The sequence below is a fragment of the Prinia subflava genome, chromosome 3 (genome assembly GCF_021018805.1).
Source record: "Prinia subflava isolate CZ2003 ecotype Zambia chromosome 3, Cam_Psub_1.2, whole genome shotgun sequence".
NCBI lineage: Eukaryota > Metazoa > Chordata > Aves > Passeriformes > Cisticolidae > Prinia > Prinia subflava.
The window spans coordinates 46,306,001-46,327,644 of NC_086249.1; the positions used below are offsets into that span (position 1 = coordinate 46,306,001).

The 21,644-nt window shown below is 38.2% G+C and overlaps 1 protein-coding gene across 4 annotated transcripts in view; it reads left to right on the forward strand.

Moving 5' to 3' along the window:
• The window catches only part of TSC22D1 (TSC22 domain family member 1), a 91,895-nt gene that overhangs the window by 37,634 nt on the left and 32,617 nt on the right, over positions 1-21,644 (forward strand). The window contains exons 3-4 of one of the 4 annotated variants that reach the window (XR_010079650.1): positions 773-962; positions 1,934-4,031. The exons of 1 other annotated variant lie outside the window; for it this stretch is intronic. The gene's annotated coding sequence lies outside the window, so the exon portion shown is untranslated. Of the gene's footprint in view, positions 1-704; positions 963-1,933; positions 4,032-21,644 lie in introns of those variants that run through there. 2 more of the 4 variants (XR_010079649.1, XR_010079651.1) reach the window with 2 other exon arrangements.

Genomic DNA, 21,644 nt, shown 5'->3' on the forward strand with positions numbered 1-21,644 from the left:
TTTCAGGAATAAAAAGAGGAGTATTTTAGAAATCCAGAAACATGATGCAGGAATTTTGAGTAGGTTCTTAGCTTCCACAGCAATCATAATCTGCCTAGGCTAAATCAAGGGTTGTCACAACAGCATTAAACTGCTATTAGTATTCAATCAGTCTGATTTTGGCAAATAAATTAGAAGACTTGAGACTGGACAAAGTCCTTTACAGGGGAGTTGGGAGTGGTGTTAGGAAGTCATTGGTGAGGGAAACATTCAGGTAAGTATGACCATTTCTTTTTAAAAGAGATTATGGGGAGATGTTCACTGCATTGCAATAGATGCCATTTTTAATTCACGTGAGAAAAAGTGAACAGAGGAGATATTTGGATTATTTTTCCAAGAGATGAGCGCTTAAATTCCCCCTTCCCCCTACCTACATCTACTTGTAACAAACTGAGAGAACTTTCTGGACAAAACATCTTATGATTGATCTCGTCTGTTGCTAGATGTCTTAACAGTCTTGAAAGTTCACAGTTCAGCACTTTGGGGTTGTTTTTTTTTTTTTTTTTTTGGCATCAGAGCATGAAAAAAACTGCATGTCTAGTATTCATCTCTTGTCATCCTCCCCTATTGCAGTGACTATGTGTATGTCTCTGTGTGGCAGAAAATGAGGGAATACAGATCATTATTCAAGAAGTTACCAACTAGCACTTTTCCTTCCCCTCCAGTCTTTCTGCCTCCCTATCCTGGAAGTATGGAGTCCCTGCCTCAGCCTACGGCTTCATTCTTTTTCCAGCTACCCACAAAAGTAAAGAACCAGTGTGAGAGTTTGAAGAAAGAATCTGCTCAGAGGACTGAGTCTCAAGCAAAAGCTCCAGGTTGCAGACTCAGAAAGAAACTTCCTTTGGGGAAGGATCTGCTTCCAGGATTTGCTCGTCTCTTTTTCCTTGGGCAAACAGTTCTTGAAGCAAACAACAGGGTTGCAGGTAGGTAGGGCCCCTTTGAACTGCCATCCGCTCAGGTGTGAAGGATGACTTTATGCTGTTTTTCTATGCATTTTTTGTTGTTGTTGTTGATGGTGTCTTCCACTTCTCTAGGCTGAGAGAGGGAAAGAGTGTGAACATTGTAAAGAAAAAGTGTTGAGGAGAGAGAGAGGAGAAAAATGTTCTGGGCATTTGGAAAGAATGCCCCTCTGAAAGCTTCCTGTCCATGGGTCATATTTGTACTTCAGTTCTGTGAAGCACTAATGACATTCTTGGTGTGACCCTTCTCTAGACAGGAAACTAAGTCAAGAGCAGAAACTGGTGGCTGGAGCCAAGATAAGGCCAGTTATTGTGTATGGTCCATAGCCACACAGTTTTCATCTCCTCCCTGTCTCTTTACACTAGTGCTAGGTTTGAATGTGCAGTAGGGTGGAGATCATCAAATGGGTTTGAAATCTGACTTGATTCCCAGCACTGAAAAAGTTCCCCAGTTCTAAACATGTAAATACATTTCGTCCTTTAGAGGAGCCTGTGGCTGCTGGGTTTGTAAAGCCCTTTTCTTTTGTCCATATGAAGGAAATAGACTGGAATACTCTGGTTAAGGGGATGTGCTGCTAACCCACACGATCAGCAATCCCTCAGGCCCAGAGAAAGGTAATCACCTCAGGTAAATTCTGCCTCTCTCGCTTCATGCTGTGCAGAGCAACAGCCTCTTCCTTGCAAACATCGGTAGCCCACAGCCAGGCATTTCTTTTTCCAGCTATGTCATTGCTGGCACAGGAAGTTTATTCTAAATTCCTTTTTGACTTTTAGCAAAAGAAATTGCTTGAAAACTGGCAATGAAATTCTAAGGAGATTTTACCAGTTCCTCTTTCATGCTGAGTTGAAGTCATTTGGAACTATGTTACGTGCATTATTACTTTGGTGCATCTTGTGACTCTCTCTCCCTCTTCATTCCCTCCAAATTGCTTCAGGACACCTTCTAACCTTTATACTGCATCACAAGCCTTCAGCAGAAGATCTTATGTTGCTGGAAGATGACTGGGTTTGGATCTTGGCCTTCCCTAAGCAGGATCTCCTGGCAAAAAATGGGATTGGGAAAGAAATGACTCCTTTTTCCATCACACAGAACCACCCTAGAAATGGAGGCCTAGGCAGAAAATTACTTCTAGTGCATCGTTCTTTAGGAAATGTGTTTGGCTACTCCTGGTCCTTTTGTTATAATGTCATATAGATATCCTTTATAAAATCTAAACCTGGCATCTTCCTATCTGAAGGTCAAGTCAATAAATCCAAGATTAAGGGTTTACAGGTCTAATATTATGGTCGGGTCTTGCTGTCCCTTGCATAGAAGATGCCACATGAATCTGTGAATAGGGTTCTACTGTAGTTCAGTCTGTTGTATTTGTAACATACATTTCTACTTATAAATTATTAGAAATAATATTAATAAAAGTTCTTGTGAAAATTTAGACTTCTACCTTGCCAGGTTTACTTAAAAATAAATTTGAGTCAAAATGTCATAATGGGCAACATGAGAAGTACTGCATCTTCTGAGGTTTCCGGTGGCTCTCTGTCACAAAAAAGTGTGTTGGAACTGTTAAGAACTGTAAAAGTGGAAATCTTAGATTTTCTTTAAGAGTGAGAAGTTGTTTGTTAGAAAGCAGAAAGCTTTTAATTGTTCTCCCCCTAAGGGATTCTGTAGTCAAACTTAATTAAGTGTCTTGCAAGATCTCAAATAAAAACCTTGTTTGGTAGTAGTGAACAACACACACATGCCTGTGTACTTGTGTTGTTCTCACTATAGGAAATTAGTTTTGAAGAATGGGACTTACTTCTAATGTTCAGATTAGGGAAGGGGAGAGTTTTGTTCTGAAGCTGAGTGTGAGAATAGGAGGCAGGAGGGTATACCAGACCCTCTGGCAGTAGGTGAAGAGCACTTTTGGTTTTCTGTTTTCTGCTTCTGGCAGTTGAAGTAAACTAGCCAGATGCTTGTACTTGAATCCAATTAATTTCTTAAATCAGTTACCACAAAACATTGTTTTTTAACTAATGCCTAGATCTTTTGTTAAATTCACCAGCTTATTTAAATTATTCAACAGTCCTAACATAGCCCTGAGGCTACTGCTTCATGGCAGTTGGGACTTCTTACTATTCTGGAATGCACTGCAGTCCTAGTACATTCTAAAAATAATTGTTCAGATGGTGCTGTTCAAGTACATACTTACGTAGTGGGCCATTTTCACTGGACTTTCTGAAATTGGCTTTCTATTGGGTGGCTTTTTAATATCTTGTTTTGCTGTGATTATCAAACTTGTTTGTCTTGCTGCTTCTGTGGTTATTGAGTAAAGTGCTGAATTTATAACCTGGTATTTTTAGAGAACTGATAGTCACATGCCTGTGTTAAACTATGCAAGCACAGTAACACTTGTTAACTTTGAAGTGTTAAACGAAATCAGTTTAATGTATCAAAATCAATCCTATTATAATATGTGGAAATATGTACGTGATGAACTTAAAATTGACTAGTCCTTACAGGTACAGACATGAATTATGTACTGAACAGAAGTAATCTAGACATTAATAGCTAAAGATCTGTGGGTCTCAGAAATGAATTCTGACATCTATGACTAGAGTTTTGTGCCAGCAGTGCTTTTATTTGAAAATAATAACCTGTTTTTCAAATTTTGAGTCCATTTAAGGTCTAAAATCCCTTGTGCCTTAATAGGTATACTTACACTTGCCTCAGCCACAGTTTTTGGTCATTTTGTTCTGTAGTAGGTAAATTTAGGACTGTCAAATACTTACAAAACAGGCACTGAGAACTGTTTGTTACTATCTCAGTTCCTAAAATGGCTTTACTCCTCCCCATCACAATTAGGAAACAAAACCAGCAAAACAAAAGCAAAAACCAAACTAAAAAGCCTGTTGAATTCTACAGTCACTATTTTGATACTTGTCTATCACTGTTGCGTTAGTGTGTTTCTGTCATGCTGAGTTTTACAGCTGGAATCCTGGGTTCTTGATACATCCTTAGAACAATACTCCTGCCTTTGTGTTATTAAATAATAAAGATATCTGAAACAATTTTCTTCTTGTTTATATTGTACTTGCCATAAGTGTATGTATTGAGTGACTCGTCTGACAAACACCAGAATGCCAGGAGACGTGGAAAAACACTGTACGATTTCAGAGGTTCTTAATGCCTGGCCCTAAGGGAACTTTGAAAAATAGGCATATAATGTTTCTATTTTCCTCCTTCTATTCTCTTAAAGATTTCTTCGAGCATTTGAGCTGCCTAACTCGCTTCACGTAATCCTTAATGTCTTCTTGACCAGATACCAGCTCCTCCTAATTGTTTCGTAGCTGGTCAATAGAATCCTGGCTTTTGACACTGTTTTTCCTGTCCCAGAAGAACTATCTTGTTTAACTTAAAAGTTTTGCTTTCTTCTTTTCACCTTCTGTCCGCCCTCTGTGGCTGATGCTGCAGCTCTTTCTCTATTACGGGATGCTTTGAGGAAATACCCTGTAAAGATCAGGAAATCTGGGGAAATTCTTGCTGATGTTGCTACTTCAACCAGAGCTAAACTTGTCATTTGTGTGAAGAGATGCTTTGTCAGTTTAGTTTCAGGAAGGGAGATGTATCAAAAAGTGTTATTTTTGTAGACCAGAAAATTATTTTGATTTTATAAAGAAAATAAAGTGAGAAGAAAGAGTGAGATTAAAGAGCATAGGTTCTGGGGTGTTTGTATCCCCTTGCTTTACATGGAGGAGGTGGGTAACAAAATATGAACAATTTTCTGTGATTTTATGAAAGCCAGACTTGTTCCATCAGCAATGGTGTGCTTTAAGTTGGATTTCATTCTTTCAGTCCTGTTTGCAGGACAGGGGGATTTGAGCAGGTTAACAGAGTCAAAAATTTTTTTTCCAATCTTTTTTTAATTGAGGGAAGTTGGCTCATACCTTGGTTTATCAGACATGAAAGTATCCCTAGGTCTTGAAAGAATGAATGTTATTTAGGGGTAAGTTTAGAAAAGATGGTTTTAACTGAAAGCTGGAAGAAGGGATTTTCTGAAAGCAGTGGTGACAAAAGGTGGAACCACTCCAGTTCTGTTTGTTGCATGGACTTTGCGAAGAATTGGCGTCTTCACGGCTCCTAGGACAGGTCCATAAGTTGATGTCAGCAACATGAGGTGAGTTGGTGAGTTATTGCAGGAATTGCTGTGCTTTGCTATTTAAGTTGGGTTGTCAGCTTAAAGATCACACTAAGTTTGTGATTCTTTTGCTGATGACAGTGACACTTCCCTGATCACTTGGTAATTTTTTTAAGAATATAAGTTTACTGTTCTCTTGAACTGTTCTGTGTTGTATTGTTTCGTTTCCTTGGTTGCTCTCACACGAGTGGCTTCGCTTTCTCACCTGTAGAAACGTTTCTTGTTTTCCCCGTGTACTGAAGAAGTGGAGGTCAGGAAAATGTGTGGGTTTTAGCTGGTGTTAAAGAACAGTAAGTGAAGAAATTGTACCTTGCACAAATGGGGGCAAGATAATATTTTATCTTGAGAGAGGGTTGTAGGAGGTTCCACAGTTAAGGAGGCATATGGATTTTTGGTAGTTTTCTTCTGGATAACTACTTCAGCAATTGTAACCTTACCAGTATATGACCTCCCCTTGCCAGATTCAGGTTAAGATATCACCTGTAATTCTGAAGAAAATAACTTTTGAATAAATAACAACTTGTGTGGTTATAAATGGATTTAATGAGATCATAATTGGCCTTTGAAGATAGAAATGTGATTTATATAGATTTTCCCAAACTATTACTTTGTCCTGACTTGAACTGAGGTTTCTTCATTGGATAAAATTGCTTTAGAGCTCATGTTAAAGCATCCTTATCTATTTGAATGTTTCAGAGGAATTTCTACATACCTGCTGCTGATGTTAGAACTTTTCAGAATAGTAAAAGTTGAACTATTTTTTAAAATGGTTTCCTGGTATCTGGTAGTACTCTGTATTGGATGAGAAAGCATGAAAAATTGATTTGCAAAATCTTTGTGTGCATATATAAACAATGGAGAGATTAGATCAGACTGAACTATGTAAGAGTAAATGAGGAACAGCTGACATCAGCACAGCTGCTGTGTACAGATGGAATGTTCCTGGGTGACTTCAGGATTACAGTGAAATTGCAGCTTAGGTGGATACTGAAACGGCACAGGAACTGGACGAACAAGCAGCCAGCTAATGTAGGAACTCTCCCTTAACAGGCAGTAGACGTGACAGAAAAATTTCTTGAAGCAGCTAAGCCTTTTTTCCTCCTGTAAACAATGATAGAAAAGTCTGGACTCATAGATTTATAGCGTGTGTGGCTACGTTCTCTGATTTTAGAGTATAATAGAGTATAAGTGCTGATTTGAAGCTTTATTATGCCTTGGGCACTAGTTATGTTTATCACCTAGTGGTGTCTAAAACCTGAGTTAACACTGCAGCTTCTTTTAAGGGGAAGAAAGTTAGGGGCAAGTTAGAAAGGCTTCTGGACTTGTACATTTATTCTTGCGTAACTTTTTAAGATCTTGTATATCTTTGGCAGCTGCAACACTTGCAGCTGCTTGAAATTAGAAACCGGTTAAAAATTGATAAGAACATAGGAGTAAGGATATTCAGAGAAAGAACTTAGGTTAGTTTCTTTCCTAATAAATTAAGAGTGGTGATAAAAATAAGAACATGCTACACATCAAGAGCTAAAACATTTGTTGTAGCACATTCTCATCAAACCTTTTGGCTTTGCATGTGTTAATCTCTGCTTGGTTTTACCTTTATAGTATCCTGGAGTACAACTAATGTCTTTCATAAATTGCTTAATTGGTTTCTGAACTTTGTAAGCAGTATTGTAAGCCTGCAAAGTAACTAATTTCTTAGGGTTTAGGGAACAATAGTGCTCTCTTCTGTTATGTATGATACTGAGGATGTTCCAAGAAGTGATTTTTATATTGATATCTTTTTTTTCTTTATACTTGTACAGGTGATACCTTGCAAGTATCTCTTCCCTTGTATTAGTGCTAAATCTTATCAAAATTTTTTAGCTATTCTTCCCTATACTTGCATCTGCTCTGGAGATTTCTCCCATTTATCCCTTTTGAATGAGTACACTAGTCAGGTCTTTGTTACTTTCTTTTAACTAGCTCAGAACTGTTGGGTTTTTTAATAAAGCAACTCTGCAAATGAGAGCGATGAAGAATAATGCTACATTTGTTCAGAGAATATAAACTTCTGTTCCCATGTCAGTCCTCACATCATTCCCCAAAAATACATGCTACTTGGAAGACCTGATTGTATCTCCACTGCTAGCAGTCAAACCAGTACTTCCAGTGTGGCAGTACTGAAGCTACAGGACATTTTGCTTGTCTCTCCAGGCAAAGTCAGCACCCAAATTCCTGCTTGCAGTTAAACTCAATTTACTGTTTAAGATTTATCTTCTGCCTTCTTCAAAGACTTTTTAAGAAACTGTAAATTTGATGACAAATATTTGATGTTATAACGATACAAAAGGCTGTTCCTTGCCCAGTCTATCCAAATGCGCCAGTTCAACATTTTTCTTCAGGCTTTAGCACTATGTATGAATGGACAAGATAAATCTCAGATCTTCACTTGCCATTGCACTTGAACAGTAAATGGTTTGTATTGCCACATTTTGTCACCCTGAACTGCCATCTGTTTTGTGTCCCTCCTTAAGTGCCTGCTGTTTCAAAATCTGGCTTGCTTTGTGATTGTTTACTTTTTTCTAAAGAAATTCTCCGTTCTGCCTCTCTGTGAACACCAAAGTATATGAAAGACTATGTGATGGCTTGCTTACCTGTTCCTATTTGGTTCTTAGCACAGAATGCAGAATTAGACTGGAGATGTTTGAGAACAACATTGTGTAATCCTTTGGTTTAGTGACTGGTCTCATCAGTTTGATTGATGTGTAACATTTACGTATTCTCAGGTCGCTACTTTTTGGAACTTTGTTTTTATGTAGACTTCACTGGAATGAATGATGTAGTGACTGGCTTTCTGCGAGGCAGGTGTCTTGTTGTCTGAAAGAATTTTTTTCTGCACTACCTGAAAGAAGATACAGTAAAACTGCTAAAGCCCTATATTTGTTCTCCCCTTCTTTGCTCCTGCTTGCTCATTAATTTCTGCGACAATTAAAAGATTTATTTACTTAAAAAACTCCGTCCACCGTTTGGAGAATCCATGCAGGTCAGATAAGCCTGGAAAATTTATTGCTTTTTATATGATCCATTACTTAATTTACAAAGTACATTAGTATCAATAAAGCCTCACCCTGTATCAAAATATAGGCTTTTACCTTTCAACCTAAAATTACAGTGACTGTAACATGCTATAAATGCTGTTTCCACATACCCCCTCAAATCTGAACTTCATTTTAGTCTGTATAAAATTCAGGATGTAATTATTTTCTCCTTTTTCTCTCTATGCCAAGAAGGAGACTTTGCTTATTACATGAGATGATTGGATGGTGTTTCACTACAAATGTAACTGATTTGTTTTAAAAGGCAGTGGATTTTATTTATACCCCAAATGAATGTCAATTTCTCATTTGCACCTAAAGTTGATGATTGTTCTCTCAGAACTCTGAGTTTAACATAGTCTGTCATACAAGGTTTTTGCTGTGACAGAAATCTCCCTAAGGCAGAGTTTTGGGACCTGTAGTATAAAGTATGGTGTAATATGTGATACAAATCTCTTTTTAACATGACACAAAAATAATTACTTTCAGAGCCTGGGGATTGTACCCTGTTGGGTTTTTTTCCTCACAGCTTGAGGTGCTTTAGAAAGGAATAATTTGTACGTGTGAACGGTGTGAAGCTTTGGTAGTGAAGGCCACAAGTTTTTAATAAGCCCTCTGTCCTGGTTGCCTAGTTGCTGTCTTACTTAACACACTGACCTTATTTTTTTGACTGTGTTTGTTGTAGTGTCTTCTTCATCTAAAGAGAGTAGAAAGATTTTTTTTGTCAGATATTTGAATGTTTATATGTTGTTTTTTACTATGGTGTTAGTGACAGCTTCAGCTGTGAGTTTGTTAGCCTTTTGCTGAATGAAACTATTCTTATAGATATGGGAACTAGGTGTATATTTTTAGGTTTTTTTTACAGACACTGGACTCTTGTATATAGAAGTGGTAAATTAAATACAGATATCTTATTAAAGAACTGCTTCATGGCATTAGGCACTCAGCTTTAAAATGAAAGCTAAACCCCAAATAAACTCAAACTTATATAGCATAACAAAGCAACTAACGTGACTGCCTGCAAAAAAACAGACTAAGATAATGAATTCTGTGAGGGAATTGAGAGAAGCAATTCCAGTGGTCATAAGGAGGTTGGGTGAAGAGTGGAGGTGACTACTTTTAAAGTGAGGTCATTCGGTGAGAGAAGATACTGTTTTCTTCTGCTTCAAACCCATTGCTTTTGGTATCTTTTGAGGTGCTTAGTAAGTAAAGTAAGTAAAAAAAAAAAAAAAAGAATTTGTGTCAACCCCAAGCTCCTGCAGCTTGTAAGAGTAAGTTGGAATATTGGATCTATTTTGTCTGTGGAAATGGGATTATATGTCTGTAGGTAAAAAGATACTTAGCTATGTCTATTTCTACAGCTAGATAGAGCAAGTTCATGTGGAATGTAATTTTTGTAAACAGCTTTGGGAATTCAGAGCTTTATTTCTTCTATTTGACTTTAAAGACTGTTAAAACCAGCTTCTAATAATTAAGTAGTAAGGGGTTTAAAATAACTTTACCCAGTTTTTCAGAACAGTGTTGTTATACTACCGTGATCTAGTTTTTGATGATTCTGCACTAACATAATCAAAGGGGTTTGTCCTCACAAGGAGCAGTGATCAGCCTCTGCAGCAGTGGTGTCCCTCTGTCACTAGATAGGGCTGTCAAAGCTTTTTTTGCCTTCTCTTACTCCTATGTGCTGCTTTTTTGACTTGACCTGAATGCTCTTGCCCTGTAAGGGCAGTGAGGTTTAAATGCTGAGCACAGACTGATTAACGAGGCATTAACTCAGTTAATTCTTTAATTTTTAAACGAAGTATTAATGTGGTTTTGGTGGTGACTGATGTGCATTACAAGTTAGAGATGGCTTATGTAAGCAGTGTGGATTTCTAAACCATTTGGAGTTTTTGGTGGTTTTAGTCCTCAGTCTTAAACTGTGGAGTTCACAGGAATTAAGTTGCTGAATCTGCTTGCTCATGGTAGCTGTTGCAGTAATGAACAACAGGTATGTTACTAGCTTGTTTAAAGATGAAGGTTTTAAATGAGTTTGAGCATGTAAGTCTTGTTCTGTAGATGGGATTTTTAGAAGGGATTTTCTTGTTTTATAAAACAATGCTAGACTTACTAAGCAAGAGATGGCTTTGCCACTCCTATGGCTTAGTACCTGAGTGCTAGTTCAGTGAAACTTGAAATAAAGTGGGCTAGAGGAAGGTGAGAATCATGTCCTCTAGATGGTACTGAAATAACATGATCTACAACCTAGTTTTTCCATGCTTTCTAAATTTCAGAAATGGTGGACTTTGAGTATTTCTGTTACAACCCTAACGATATATAAGATTAAGACCAAAAGTTCCACTGGGTGGGGGGAAATAATTTTAAATCCTTACACTTTAGAAGTAGATTCAAATGCTAAAGAGCATGAACTAAAGATTTTTGTTTTGCGAGGGTGCTTCTTAGTCCTGAGGCCATCTGTAAAAAGATTTTTCATAAAAAGATCTTGCATCATTAGAATGATTCTTAGATCTAGGAATTCAAGAGAATACATTAATACCATTTCCTCATTTCATAGAATTGTAGAATATTCCAAGTTGAAAGTGACCCATGAGAGTCATTGAGTGCTCCATGGGGAAGACATAAGAATCCTGTATGGCTTTAACAGAGGACCACCTCTCCTCCTTGAAAGGTGGCTGCTGAATTTTCATGGAGGTGTTGGGGTTGAATTTTCATGGAGGTGTTGGGTCTATGGATAGACAGGTACTATCCAACACTGCTACCAGCTTGTAGCATCTTAACCTCTTAGGACCCATTGTTTGATTTATGCTGTTGTGAGTTGATGTACCCTTGAAGGACATGCTGGTATTTCTGGCTGACATATTCGCCTGTTGTATGTCTTGCAAATGATGGGGTGCCTTCTGATTCTAAACATGTGCTTAAATAGAGCTGCTGTTGCTTGGAAGGGTGACAGTGCATAGGGCAATGCTCTTCCCGCAAATGCTGTGTTGAGCAGTCCTGCTTGTGTTGTTAATTGGGTCTAACATCTCACCTGGAGATCTGGGGCATATTAACAGGTTTTGGATTATACTAAACCTATTTGTTACAGCATGTTAGAATAGATGTTGTAGTTGGGGCATGTGTAGGGAGAAGGAAGACATAGACTTCAGGAGAGGCTAAGAGTTCCTGGGAATTTTTAACAGTTGTGTAAGACTTGGTACAATAAACACAAGTACTCCAGGTTTATCTTGGCAGCCTCTCTAGCTCTGTATCTTTTGTGTGAAAGGCCATTAGTCATGTTTCTGGATGCCAGAATAAGATAGAAAAGTTTATTGCTTGCAGATGGTGCTTCACATGCAGAAATAAATGATTTCTGCTTATGCAGATACGTGACAATGTTAGACAGCTTGGTAGTAACTTCTGAGTTGTGCTAGCACACATCTGGGGCTGGAGTTCTTGGTTTTGACCTGTCCTCTTCCTAAAGCTTATTTTACTGTTATATAGACCAGCTGATCGTTCTTAACAGGTTAGTTGTTACAACAAAGGAATCACAGTTTACTGAAGAAATCCACTGCTGTCTTGCTGACTGCCTTTTAAAGTTGGATTGAAAGTGTAAGTCAATATAGGAAGTGGTCTCTGAGCCATAAAGACATTTTTTTTTTTCCTTCCATCATACGTATACTTTGAACCAAGTACCACACTCATGATTTTACATGAAAGGAGAGTCTGCAGAAAGAGCAATTAAAATAATGTTGATATAATAGACTCTTGGTGGTCAGTCATTTCTCTGTAATCCGAGTGCTGAAATCTCAACAGTTTGAGAATTTTAAAGTTTTTGTTTCTCTGATCATCGTCACAGAAATTGATAACATTCTCTTTTTTCAGTAATATTTCCCTCTGAGGCCATGCATAACTACCACGTGCATCTAAAGAGAATTTCTTGAAAGTCTTTTTATGCCTTCATGTTACAATGATGATATCCAACCTCTAACATAATTGGATGTGTCAGGACTTGGCATCAATTTTGGTCCATCCAACTTGTTATTTTGATAATGACATTAAACTGGTACAGATTTGATGCTCTCACATTCAAATTCCAAAGTTATCCTAGTCTGTCAGCATGTGAGTAAGTTCTCCATTGACACTGATAGTGGGAGCTTTGTTTCCATTTGCTTTTATTGTTATATTGAAATATAATGTAGATTTCTGATAGGATTTAAAACCCATGACTGTTAATCCGAGTAAGCATATATAATGTACTTAAAAGCTTCTGTCTGTCTTGTATCACTTCCTTCTGACTCTCCCTGGAAAAATTCAAAGATGTAGTCTCTAGAATACCTTACCTTTTAACCTGGAGACAGAATTGATGTATAGTCCATTGTCCACAGAGACTTTAGGCCTGTATGATGCCAAGTAATGCCATTATATGCGTACTAAATGTGTATTGTTTTATAAAACTATTTAACCCAAAGAAGCTATTATTCATAAAACTATTTAACATAAAGAAGCTATATTATTCTGCTTGGAATGTGTTTTTGCTAATGTACAGTGCATGTTAGACATTGTAGGGCCAGAGAGGTAGGGAGTTGTCCTTTCTCTTCAGCCTTACTCTTTCTAATTCTGATTCTTTCTGGTAGCCAAAATTTTAAGAGCATTGCCCTGAAAGTTTTTTCCTTTTTAAAAGGGTAGCAATATTTTTCTGTTTTGTCTGCCCACTTCCACTTGGTGGGTAGGAAAATGTTCTTGCCACTTCTTCCTCCCTCTGCCCCAGCTGTTGTAATGTTGACTTTGCAAGCAAAGTGAAACTTCCTCCCTCATGTTTAATATAGAAAAGAGATTCTCTGTCCTAGGACCTTCCCAAACTATGCTAAGAGGTCAGTGTGTTTGCGAAAGCAGCTTGAATCTGTTATCCTCTTCTGTGAGGTTTTCTGTGCTTATGTCTGTGTTGAGCTTTAGGCTGCAAGCAGTGATGCCACAGCTTACCTGGTAATAGTACAGGTGGGAAATAATCATGAGGGAACAATCAAACCGAAAAATAAGACAGTTTGTTAGGAATGTCTGGTATAACCTAAGCATATGGCTGTGTGGGTGGCCATAGACTTTTTGGAGCTCCATGTTTAGAAAACCTGCCTAACTAATATTTGGATGATTCTCTAGCTAGTAGAACATTCAATTCCAGACACATGGTAATCAGAATTTTTGTAGTCACGCCCACTGCTCCAAATTCCTGTCATTCATCTGTCTATTTTAATGTGTCTCTTGTGGAGTAGTTCTAAAATTACCCACTGGTTTGACCTGACAAATGGGAATATGTGAGCTCCTCCTGCTGCTGTTCAGCTGGTGTATGGCTGCTTACACCATTGAAGTGAGATGATGTTTCTGCATGGAAGAATGGGGCATTTAAAACTATATGCTGACTCTTGCTGTATGTTTGACCTTTCCATAGCAGTGGCAGATAGGGTTTCAGCTCATCACTGCAGTGTTGTGTTTTGTTTATTAAGTCAGATTTTCAGAGCCCCTCGCTGGAGTTCAGCCTTTACAAACTTGCTCCCATACAAAAGCCTGTTTTGCTCATCCTTAGGAGGCTTGCCCAGCCATGCTTCTTCCTTCAGCTTGTCTGGCCAAGCTCATTGCTACCTCAGAATATGAATTTCTGTAGACTGTTTTGCACAAGCCATTTAGCAGCGAGACTTAGGAAAGGGGTTGTTAAACATAATTCAGTTACAGTAGCTCATTTGCTGGGTTGTACATTATGTCATTGGGATCAAATAGTTTGGAAATAGTGAGGTTTTGATTCGAATAAAACCTCTGCTTTTCAGAGAAAATGGAAAGGAAGTAAGATCTGAAAGAGCTATCACCCCTTGTACTGGTGAAGGAGAGCACAGACTTACTGGAGAAGGCAGTGGAGACACTGGAAGAGGATAGCTTTTTACTCATAACATAAAAACCCAGCCCTGCTTCCTCTTTGTCTGTTCCTCTTCCATTTTCTAATTAATACTTTTTCTTCTGACGAACTCTCTTTTTTGGTACATGAACAGATATGCATTTTGCAGCTACTGTAACCACTAGGTAAGGAGTGATGTGTTCTCTCACCTTCTGAGCTTAAAATGGTGTTTCATGAATTCCAGATAATGTCTGCAGTTCTAGTTCTGCCTTGCTGAGTTGCTGTCTAAACTTCAGCTTTCCTCTTCTCTCCTATACAACCCAAACCTCCCACTTTTTTATATCTTTACAGTTCAAATTTCTTAAATACTAGTGGTGAATGAGTTTTTGTCATCCAGTGATTTGGATAATTTATCAAAAGTTCTTAAAAACCTGTTCAGTGTTAGTCAGGTGTGTAATTCTCTTAATTGTGAACTAAAAAAGAGTTTGAAGTCATTTATTTGCTGATAGACAGTGCTGTGCAAATACTCGATGGTAGATCATCCAGTTGCTTAGCAATAACATTAACAGTCCTGAGTGTTTATAAAGCAAATATAATATGATATGGTCAACAAGGTATGTGGTGCTTTTTGTATTACTTAAGTGTCCTGATAACTGTTGGAAAACGTTTATTAGGATTACACATGAGCCAGCACCTGACACTTAAGAGCAACAACTTGAATAAGTAAATGTGCTAAGTTATATGCCTGTGTTTTTTAATCTAAACCCTCACAACTTGAAACAAGTGGTGAACATGATGATTTTCCAGATGCACTAGCTTTGAACTTTGAAATGTTATTTTTCTGTCTTTGATAAATACTCTTGTAATGGCTTTGGATGTTCAGCCTGAAAATATTAAGGGTGATAGGTTATGTGGTTAAAAGGATTGTCTCTCTGCACACGGCAAAGCCCTGAGGCACAGCAGCGGGCAGGGGAACCTGGTAACCTCATCAGAGAAATGAGCCCCATGACCTGGCTCCTGCCAGGGCTGTCACTGGAGATTATCAGCCCTTGGGCACCTGGGTGACAGACTCGAGTTAACAGGGGTCAGCTTGCAGACTGGGGAGGGGGTAGATGCAGGTAAGAACACTTGGGAGTTGTGCACAGCTCAGAACGGGATGCTGGGGAAAGGAGGGATTGGTGACTTTGTGGGGAATGAATTGTGGGTAAAGTAGAGGAGCAAAGGGAGCTGCTTGTGTGCAAGCAGGTGGCTGGTCAATGTGTTTGTGAGGCCGTGTCCTGACCTCAGCAGTGCAGTCTCATTAACCTCTCATTGTTTCATTGTGTAAGGGGCTCAATACTGTGTGTGCCTACGGGGGTCTCAGTGCCAGCAGGTTGAGTCTGACCATGGGTGACAAGGGCCCACGTGCTGGGGTCAGGCGAGGGGGTGTGCGTGGGGTGCAATGACTGAGGACAGTGAAGCACAAGAGGGAGTAGGAGAAGAGACTTTGGAGTGGCCATGATATCCAGAGAAAAACCTGTGTGCAGCTGTATAATGCAGCTGGAGGAGCTGGGAGTCCAGACCAAGTGCTGCAGAGACTCTGGGGTCTGGCTGAGACCCCCTCAGTGTGTGTATTTGTGCATGAAGTAATGGGAGGCTCTGGGGACCAGCTGCTGGGTGGAAGGTCCAAGGCCACATCCCAGAGGGCCCTGTAATGAGTGTCTGCATGTTTGTGAGGGGGTCTGAGTACCAGCACCCGGAGTGGGGCGGCGGGGGCTGGTGTGCCCTGTGCTGCCAGCTGGGCAGGCCCCAGCTGCTGGGCAAACTGCGAGCGAGCCCAAGGCCGGTTCGAGGGCCGGCTGTAGTCGGTGTGAGCGTGTGTGCACATACATACGTTCTCTGCTCATGGACTTTCACCCCGAGCAGCGAGGAGCGGGAAGAGGATGTCGGTGCCGGCTGTATTTACCCAAGTGCTGAGTTTGCAGTGACCTGTGCTGCCAGACGTGTGTGTGCTGTGCACGTGTTTTGTGTGTACAGTGGGGAACCGTGCTCAGCCTCGCTACCAGGCCAGACCTTGGTGTGGGGAGCTGGGGCTGTGGCGCCTCTGTTGCGCTGCTGGATTTGGCAGCTACTGCTAAAGGGCTGCGCATGTGAGAAAAGGTGCCGAGGCTCTTGGAAAAAATCTCTGCTTATCAAAACTCAAAATGATGGTCTGAGATAATTTACTTGAGGAGATACTGATTCCAGTTTTCAGATGTACTGTGCTGGTGAAACACTTAGGAGAAATTGTAGTATGATGAGAAATAATTGCAGTGTAAAGACTCTCAGATGCTGGGGCTTACAGAAAGTCAAAAGTCTGAGTTTACACCATTTATAACTGATTTAGAAAATGTATACAATTTAGAATATAAAAATCTAATTTAAAATATAGCTATTAAGTATGGCATAAGGTATTGGACAGCATTGTTCCCTTGCTAGACCTCTACTAAGTCCTTTTTCAGACTGTTAATCAAATCTTTTTGGTAGTACATTGTAATTTATTTATTACTGTTGCACTTTGTCTTCAGGCAACTTAGGCAAATTCAGGGTCCTAGATCTGACCTTGAAACCTTTTCCATGCATGTGTACCTTAAAGCAAAATCCATACAAGCAGCATATATTTAAGCGTCTCCATTTTCTGGGATGGTTCTCTATTGTGATATAGTGAGCCTGCAAATCATATTAAGTCTGTAGTAAGTTTCTCTGGAATAATGTAAGAAATTTCATCTGAAGAAATGCCATCATAAAACCTTCTTCTAGATACTTAAACTGTTAGTAATATTGTCAAAACTCAGGTAAGTTGACAAATTTTTTAAAAATACTTTGGTAAATTCTCTGACACCTGTTTGGCTGGAGAAAATAGCTATCATTTAAAAAAAAAATCTAAGCAACCTTGATACAGAAAACCAGGAAAAGTGAAAAGCTACTATGCAATCATGTGAATAAATGTTTGATGCTGTTGTGCTTTGTGAAGCTTCAGATACTGTGCTGCAAGGTTGTTTCAAAATGTCACAGGCACTGTGTAAATAGGTTGCTAGTATATTCAGCCATATTCTTGTACCCAGTAGAGATACACTTGTCTCCTTTTTTATTTATTTTATTTTTAAAATGAGGTCAGACCTCTGAAGAAGCTCATATTAGACATTTGGCATCATTCTAATGTCTCATCTATTTTAAAGCAACTGATGTAGGGGGAAAATGAGGAACAGCTTGCTTCATACAAAGTACATACATAAAAAATCAGAATGGCTTGTGCTGTTTGGGGAACAGTATATAGACCAGTGGCTGAAGACTGATGTTACACAGTAGAGAAGAGAGTTAAAGGTCTCTGATATCTTAATGTGGAGTAAGTTATTGCAACGTGTAAAAGCTGAGGGGGTTACTGAATCTGGAAAGAATGAGTTCATGCAAAATACGTAGGTTGGAATGTGTGCATCATGAAGATGGAAGGAAGGGTCCTTTGCTGAACTTAAAATAAAAGAATTTAGAAAAGTTTTTGAAAACTAGAAGTGCCTTATCTTAAAGTAAAAAAGCCAAACAAACAGATACTAATTTCAGCAGAGGAATATTTTGGAAAGAACATGTTATGCAAACCAAGTTTCTAAGGAGTCTGTAGGCAAAACAAGAGTGTAAGACCTGATACACAAAATGATTCATGTTCTAGCGCAATTAATTATTGGGGGGGTGTGTGTTATCAGTTATCTAATGTGAAGGATTAAATTTATCCTTGAACAGATCCTTGTGAGACAGTTTTAGAAAGACTGACAGTCAGCCTTGTGTGACACCAGTGTATTGGAAACAAGGTTTTGAAGTTCAGATGACCTGTAGTATTTTGGCTCTGGTTGTTAAATATGGGTCAGATCTTTGAGAGCTGTAGGAGGGTCTGAGTTCTGGACAGCAATGAACTGATGAAATAATTGTGGTGCCTGATTTTGGTTTCTGTTTGTTTGCTGAGGATCATAATGGGCACATGTTCTTTCAGCCTTTGTACATTCTTCCACTATGGCTACACGGCGCTTTTAATTTGTTTACTTTCCTGGCTCACTTAGCAGGTGACTTCCTGAGAAGTCTCCTGCTCATCACTAGCAACTGAATACTATGGCTCTATTATAGGATTAAAACTTTGATTCAGAAGTCCTTGGCTTCATCCTCTTTGACCACTAAGTACTGAAATAAATGTTTTCCATTTTATGTTCTGTGAGCTTCTACAAGATACAGCTTGACTTAACTTACAGAGAGATAACTTAGAGATACAGCTTAACTTGTGTGTTAGTATTTAATCATAATTTTAAAAGGGTAGGTTACTTACCTGAATACTTAGATAAGGAGTTTTTTCTTGTCTATGTAGTGTCTGCTTTCTGATTAGTCACTTTAAAATGCAAAACACTGGCGTATGGGAACAAATGTCTGCAGTGGTTCTGGATTCAGTTTCACGATAATATTTTCCCTTCTACTTGTTAACATAGTTGCATGTCTATTCCTGCCTTCACTGATCTTATAAAGCTATTGGTTCTTTCCTATTCTTGTTTGCCAAAAAGTCTTAGGCTAAATTAGTTGATGAAAACGTCTCTATTTTGCTGATGCTGAGTCAGAAGTGTTTATTTAAAGATGATGAATTTAGTAATCATCAAACCATGTTTAAATCATCAGGAATGCTAATTATAGATCATCCAACCTATGTTTCTGAAATCCTTAATGACTTGAAGTCCAAATCCTCCTTGCTTAAGTTAATAATAAATCCATTGGTTTCGGTGGAAATAAGTGACTGTAGTTCACAAAAGATAAAAGTAGTAATTATGAAGATGACAATATAAAACTTCTTTCCCATGATATGGAGGGGAGAGGAGCTGAAGCTCTCTTTTCCCATATCCTTTAAAGTAAAAAAGGAATAAAAATATTTTGAGATTGTTTCAAGCTATATATACAATTTTTATTATTTTGTGTTTATGATGCTTTCCTGTGGTTTAGTATATTTTGAATATTTATTCAGCCTTTTTAATTGGTAAGTTTATTTCCTAATTCTAATGGCTTCTGTTAGCATTTTTATTAGCTAGTATTTGAGGATCATACTGTTGATTACGGCTAGTTTGAGAGTCAGTCTGGGGAAGAAAACAAGTCTTCCATTAAGCCTTTACGATTTATTTAACACTTTATGTCCAGTAAGTATTTATACTGGTAGTATCCTTTAATAGACAGGGGAACATTCCATTGAAAGCTACTTCTGGGACAAAGCTATTCTAGAAAAGAATGAAAAGCTTTCTTCTATGTGCAGACAATGGGACAGTTTCTGACGTAAAGTTTGAGTCTCAATTGTTATCATATAATTTTTGTCCATTACATGTGATGAGGAAATGTCTAGATTGTTGTGCCTGCCCTTTTTTTAATCTGGAAATTTCATTTTCTTAATGATTGTGAACTATAATGACATTGCAATGGTCCTGCATGTTGTTGTGAAGCAGTGCTGGTTTACTGAATGTAGAAGTCTCTTACATTTTCGGAGACCAAAATACCTTTGTTTCTGGTTTTGCTTTTAAAATGGATGGAAACCTGGGTACTTCCTAGTAAGAATCTATGATTAAAAGAAATAATATGAAATATTTTAATGTCTGACTGATTTAGTTGAAGAATGTCTGTAATTGTGCCTTATCTGATTTCAGAAACTGATCACCATTTCTAGGGAAAAGTTTAGTTCAGTTAAAATTGGCTGAAAAATGATTCAGTGCAGCTTCCTAACAGGGAATCATTTGAACTTAGTGAACCCTTTCATGTCACACTAACTTGGTGTTAAATAAAATTAATCCAGAGGAGGCAGGTACGATTATTCTTACTTGAGTTACTATTAGAGTGCCTGAATTCAGGGTGTTTGTAAGTGTTATTTCATCAAATTTTAAATAGAAATAATGAGTCTGATGGGCTCTACTGATATAAAACAAGGCATTCAGTTTTCTTTATTTTCCAATGTGGAGTGTTAAAAGCAAGCAAACAAAAAACCAACCAACTAAAAAACATGTTTCACTGTAGACAAGATGATAAGATGGATGTGTTTTAGGGGCTGGGAGAATTATTGCTGCTATGACTGTTTTTTGAGTATAAGACAGTGGCTTCAGGAGAAAAGGTACCAAATGCATGTGAGATCAAATAATGCTAAATTTGCAAAATTTATATTTTTGACAAATATGGGAAATTCTATGCTGTTAATGAAGGCAGATTTAATATGGCAGTATTGCTGATGAAAGGCAGGCTTAATTGCCATGGATAACACTACATACTTTGCTGAAACTCCTTTCTGCACTAGCCTACTCCTTCAAGTTTGGCTTTACATGGATGCATATAGAGGTAACTCTACCTTAAGATGTTTCAGGTTTGTGAAAGCTTTGGGAAATAAATGACTGTGACTCCCCTGGAAAGAATGTGTTTTATCAGAGGTTTTCTTTAGATTCTACCCAAGATTCAGAGATCAAATATACACACATTTTCTGATACCAAGTGTGAGCTTCTCATTTAGTGTTGGGAAGAAAATAAGATTTTTATCTTGATGATGGGAAAAACCCAAGTCCCAGCACCTATTATCTAATTCTCTTCAGCGAGTTCCTGTTGTGTCAAATTACCCATGGTACTTTTTTTTTTCTTTTTTTTTTTTCTGTGACCTGAATCTCTCAAAACTTTGTGACAGCAGGGGATTGTCACCTCATTAAACTTTTGTATGGCTTTGGAGCCAGGACAGTCAGTGTTTGAGAACAAATGAGTCTGAGCATCAGAAGAATGTTTTGTGCCTGTGTAGAGTCCCGATTCATAACTGCCAAGTTTAGGCAACTGCTTATCTTTGGGCTATTCTTAACCTCAGCAAACATGTATTGCAAACATTTCCAGCATGTCTAACCTTGCTGCTAGAGCTCAGTCTAGAGTACAACTTCTAAAAAAAAAAAAAAAAGAAAAAGAAAAATTCCATCATAACTTTGTGACCATCAAGTTTTTGGAACATTACAAATGTCAGTCTTAAACTGTTAGAAGCTACAGTATAGAAAGATGTGTTTAGTACTGGCAGTGAGTGCAGAGAAAAAGTAACTGATCTTAATAGACTTCAAAACCACTTAATATTGTACTTATGTAACACAGACATTTTGAGAATAATGTTAAATGGGATGATGTAAGGTTAAGATACATCTCCAGTTCACTTACAGTCTTCATATAACCTGCTTGGTTTTTTTCTCTTGTAGTAATAGCAATGTTGATTTCTACATCTCTAATGTTTCTGTTCTCCTTTTCTGCTGTAATTTGCTTTTGACTTGTGCCTGTACAGAGCTGTATCCATAATTAGCTGAGTTACTAATTAAATATATATCTTTAAACTTTAATAAACTGCTAATAGTGGTTTAATTCAGGCAGCATTACTTGAAACACTTGGACTGAAACAGTGGTTTGGAGTTATAAATTAGAAAGCAGTCCTAAGCTATACAGGCGATGAGCTTCGTGAAAGTGGTCATCCCAGAATAGCAGCAAAGCCTATAAAACTTGTGCA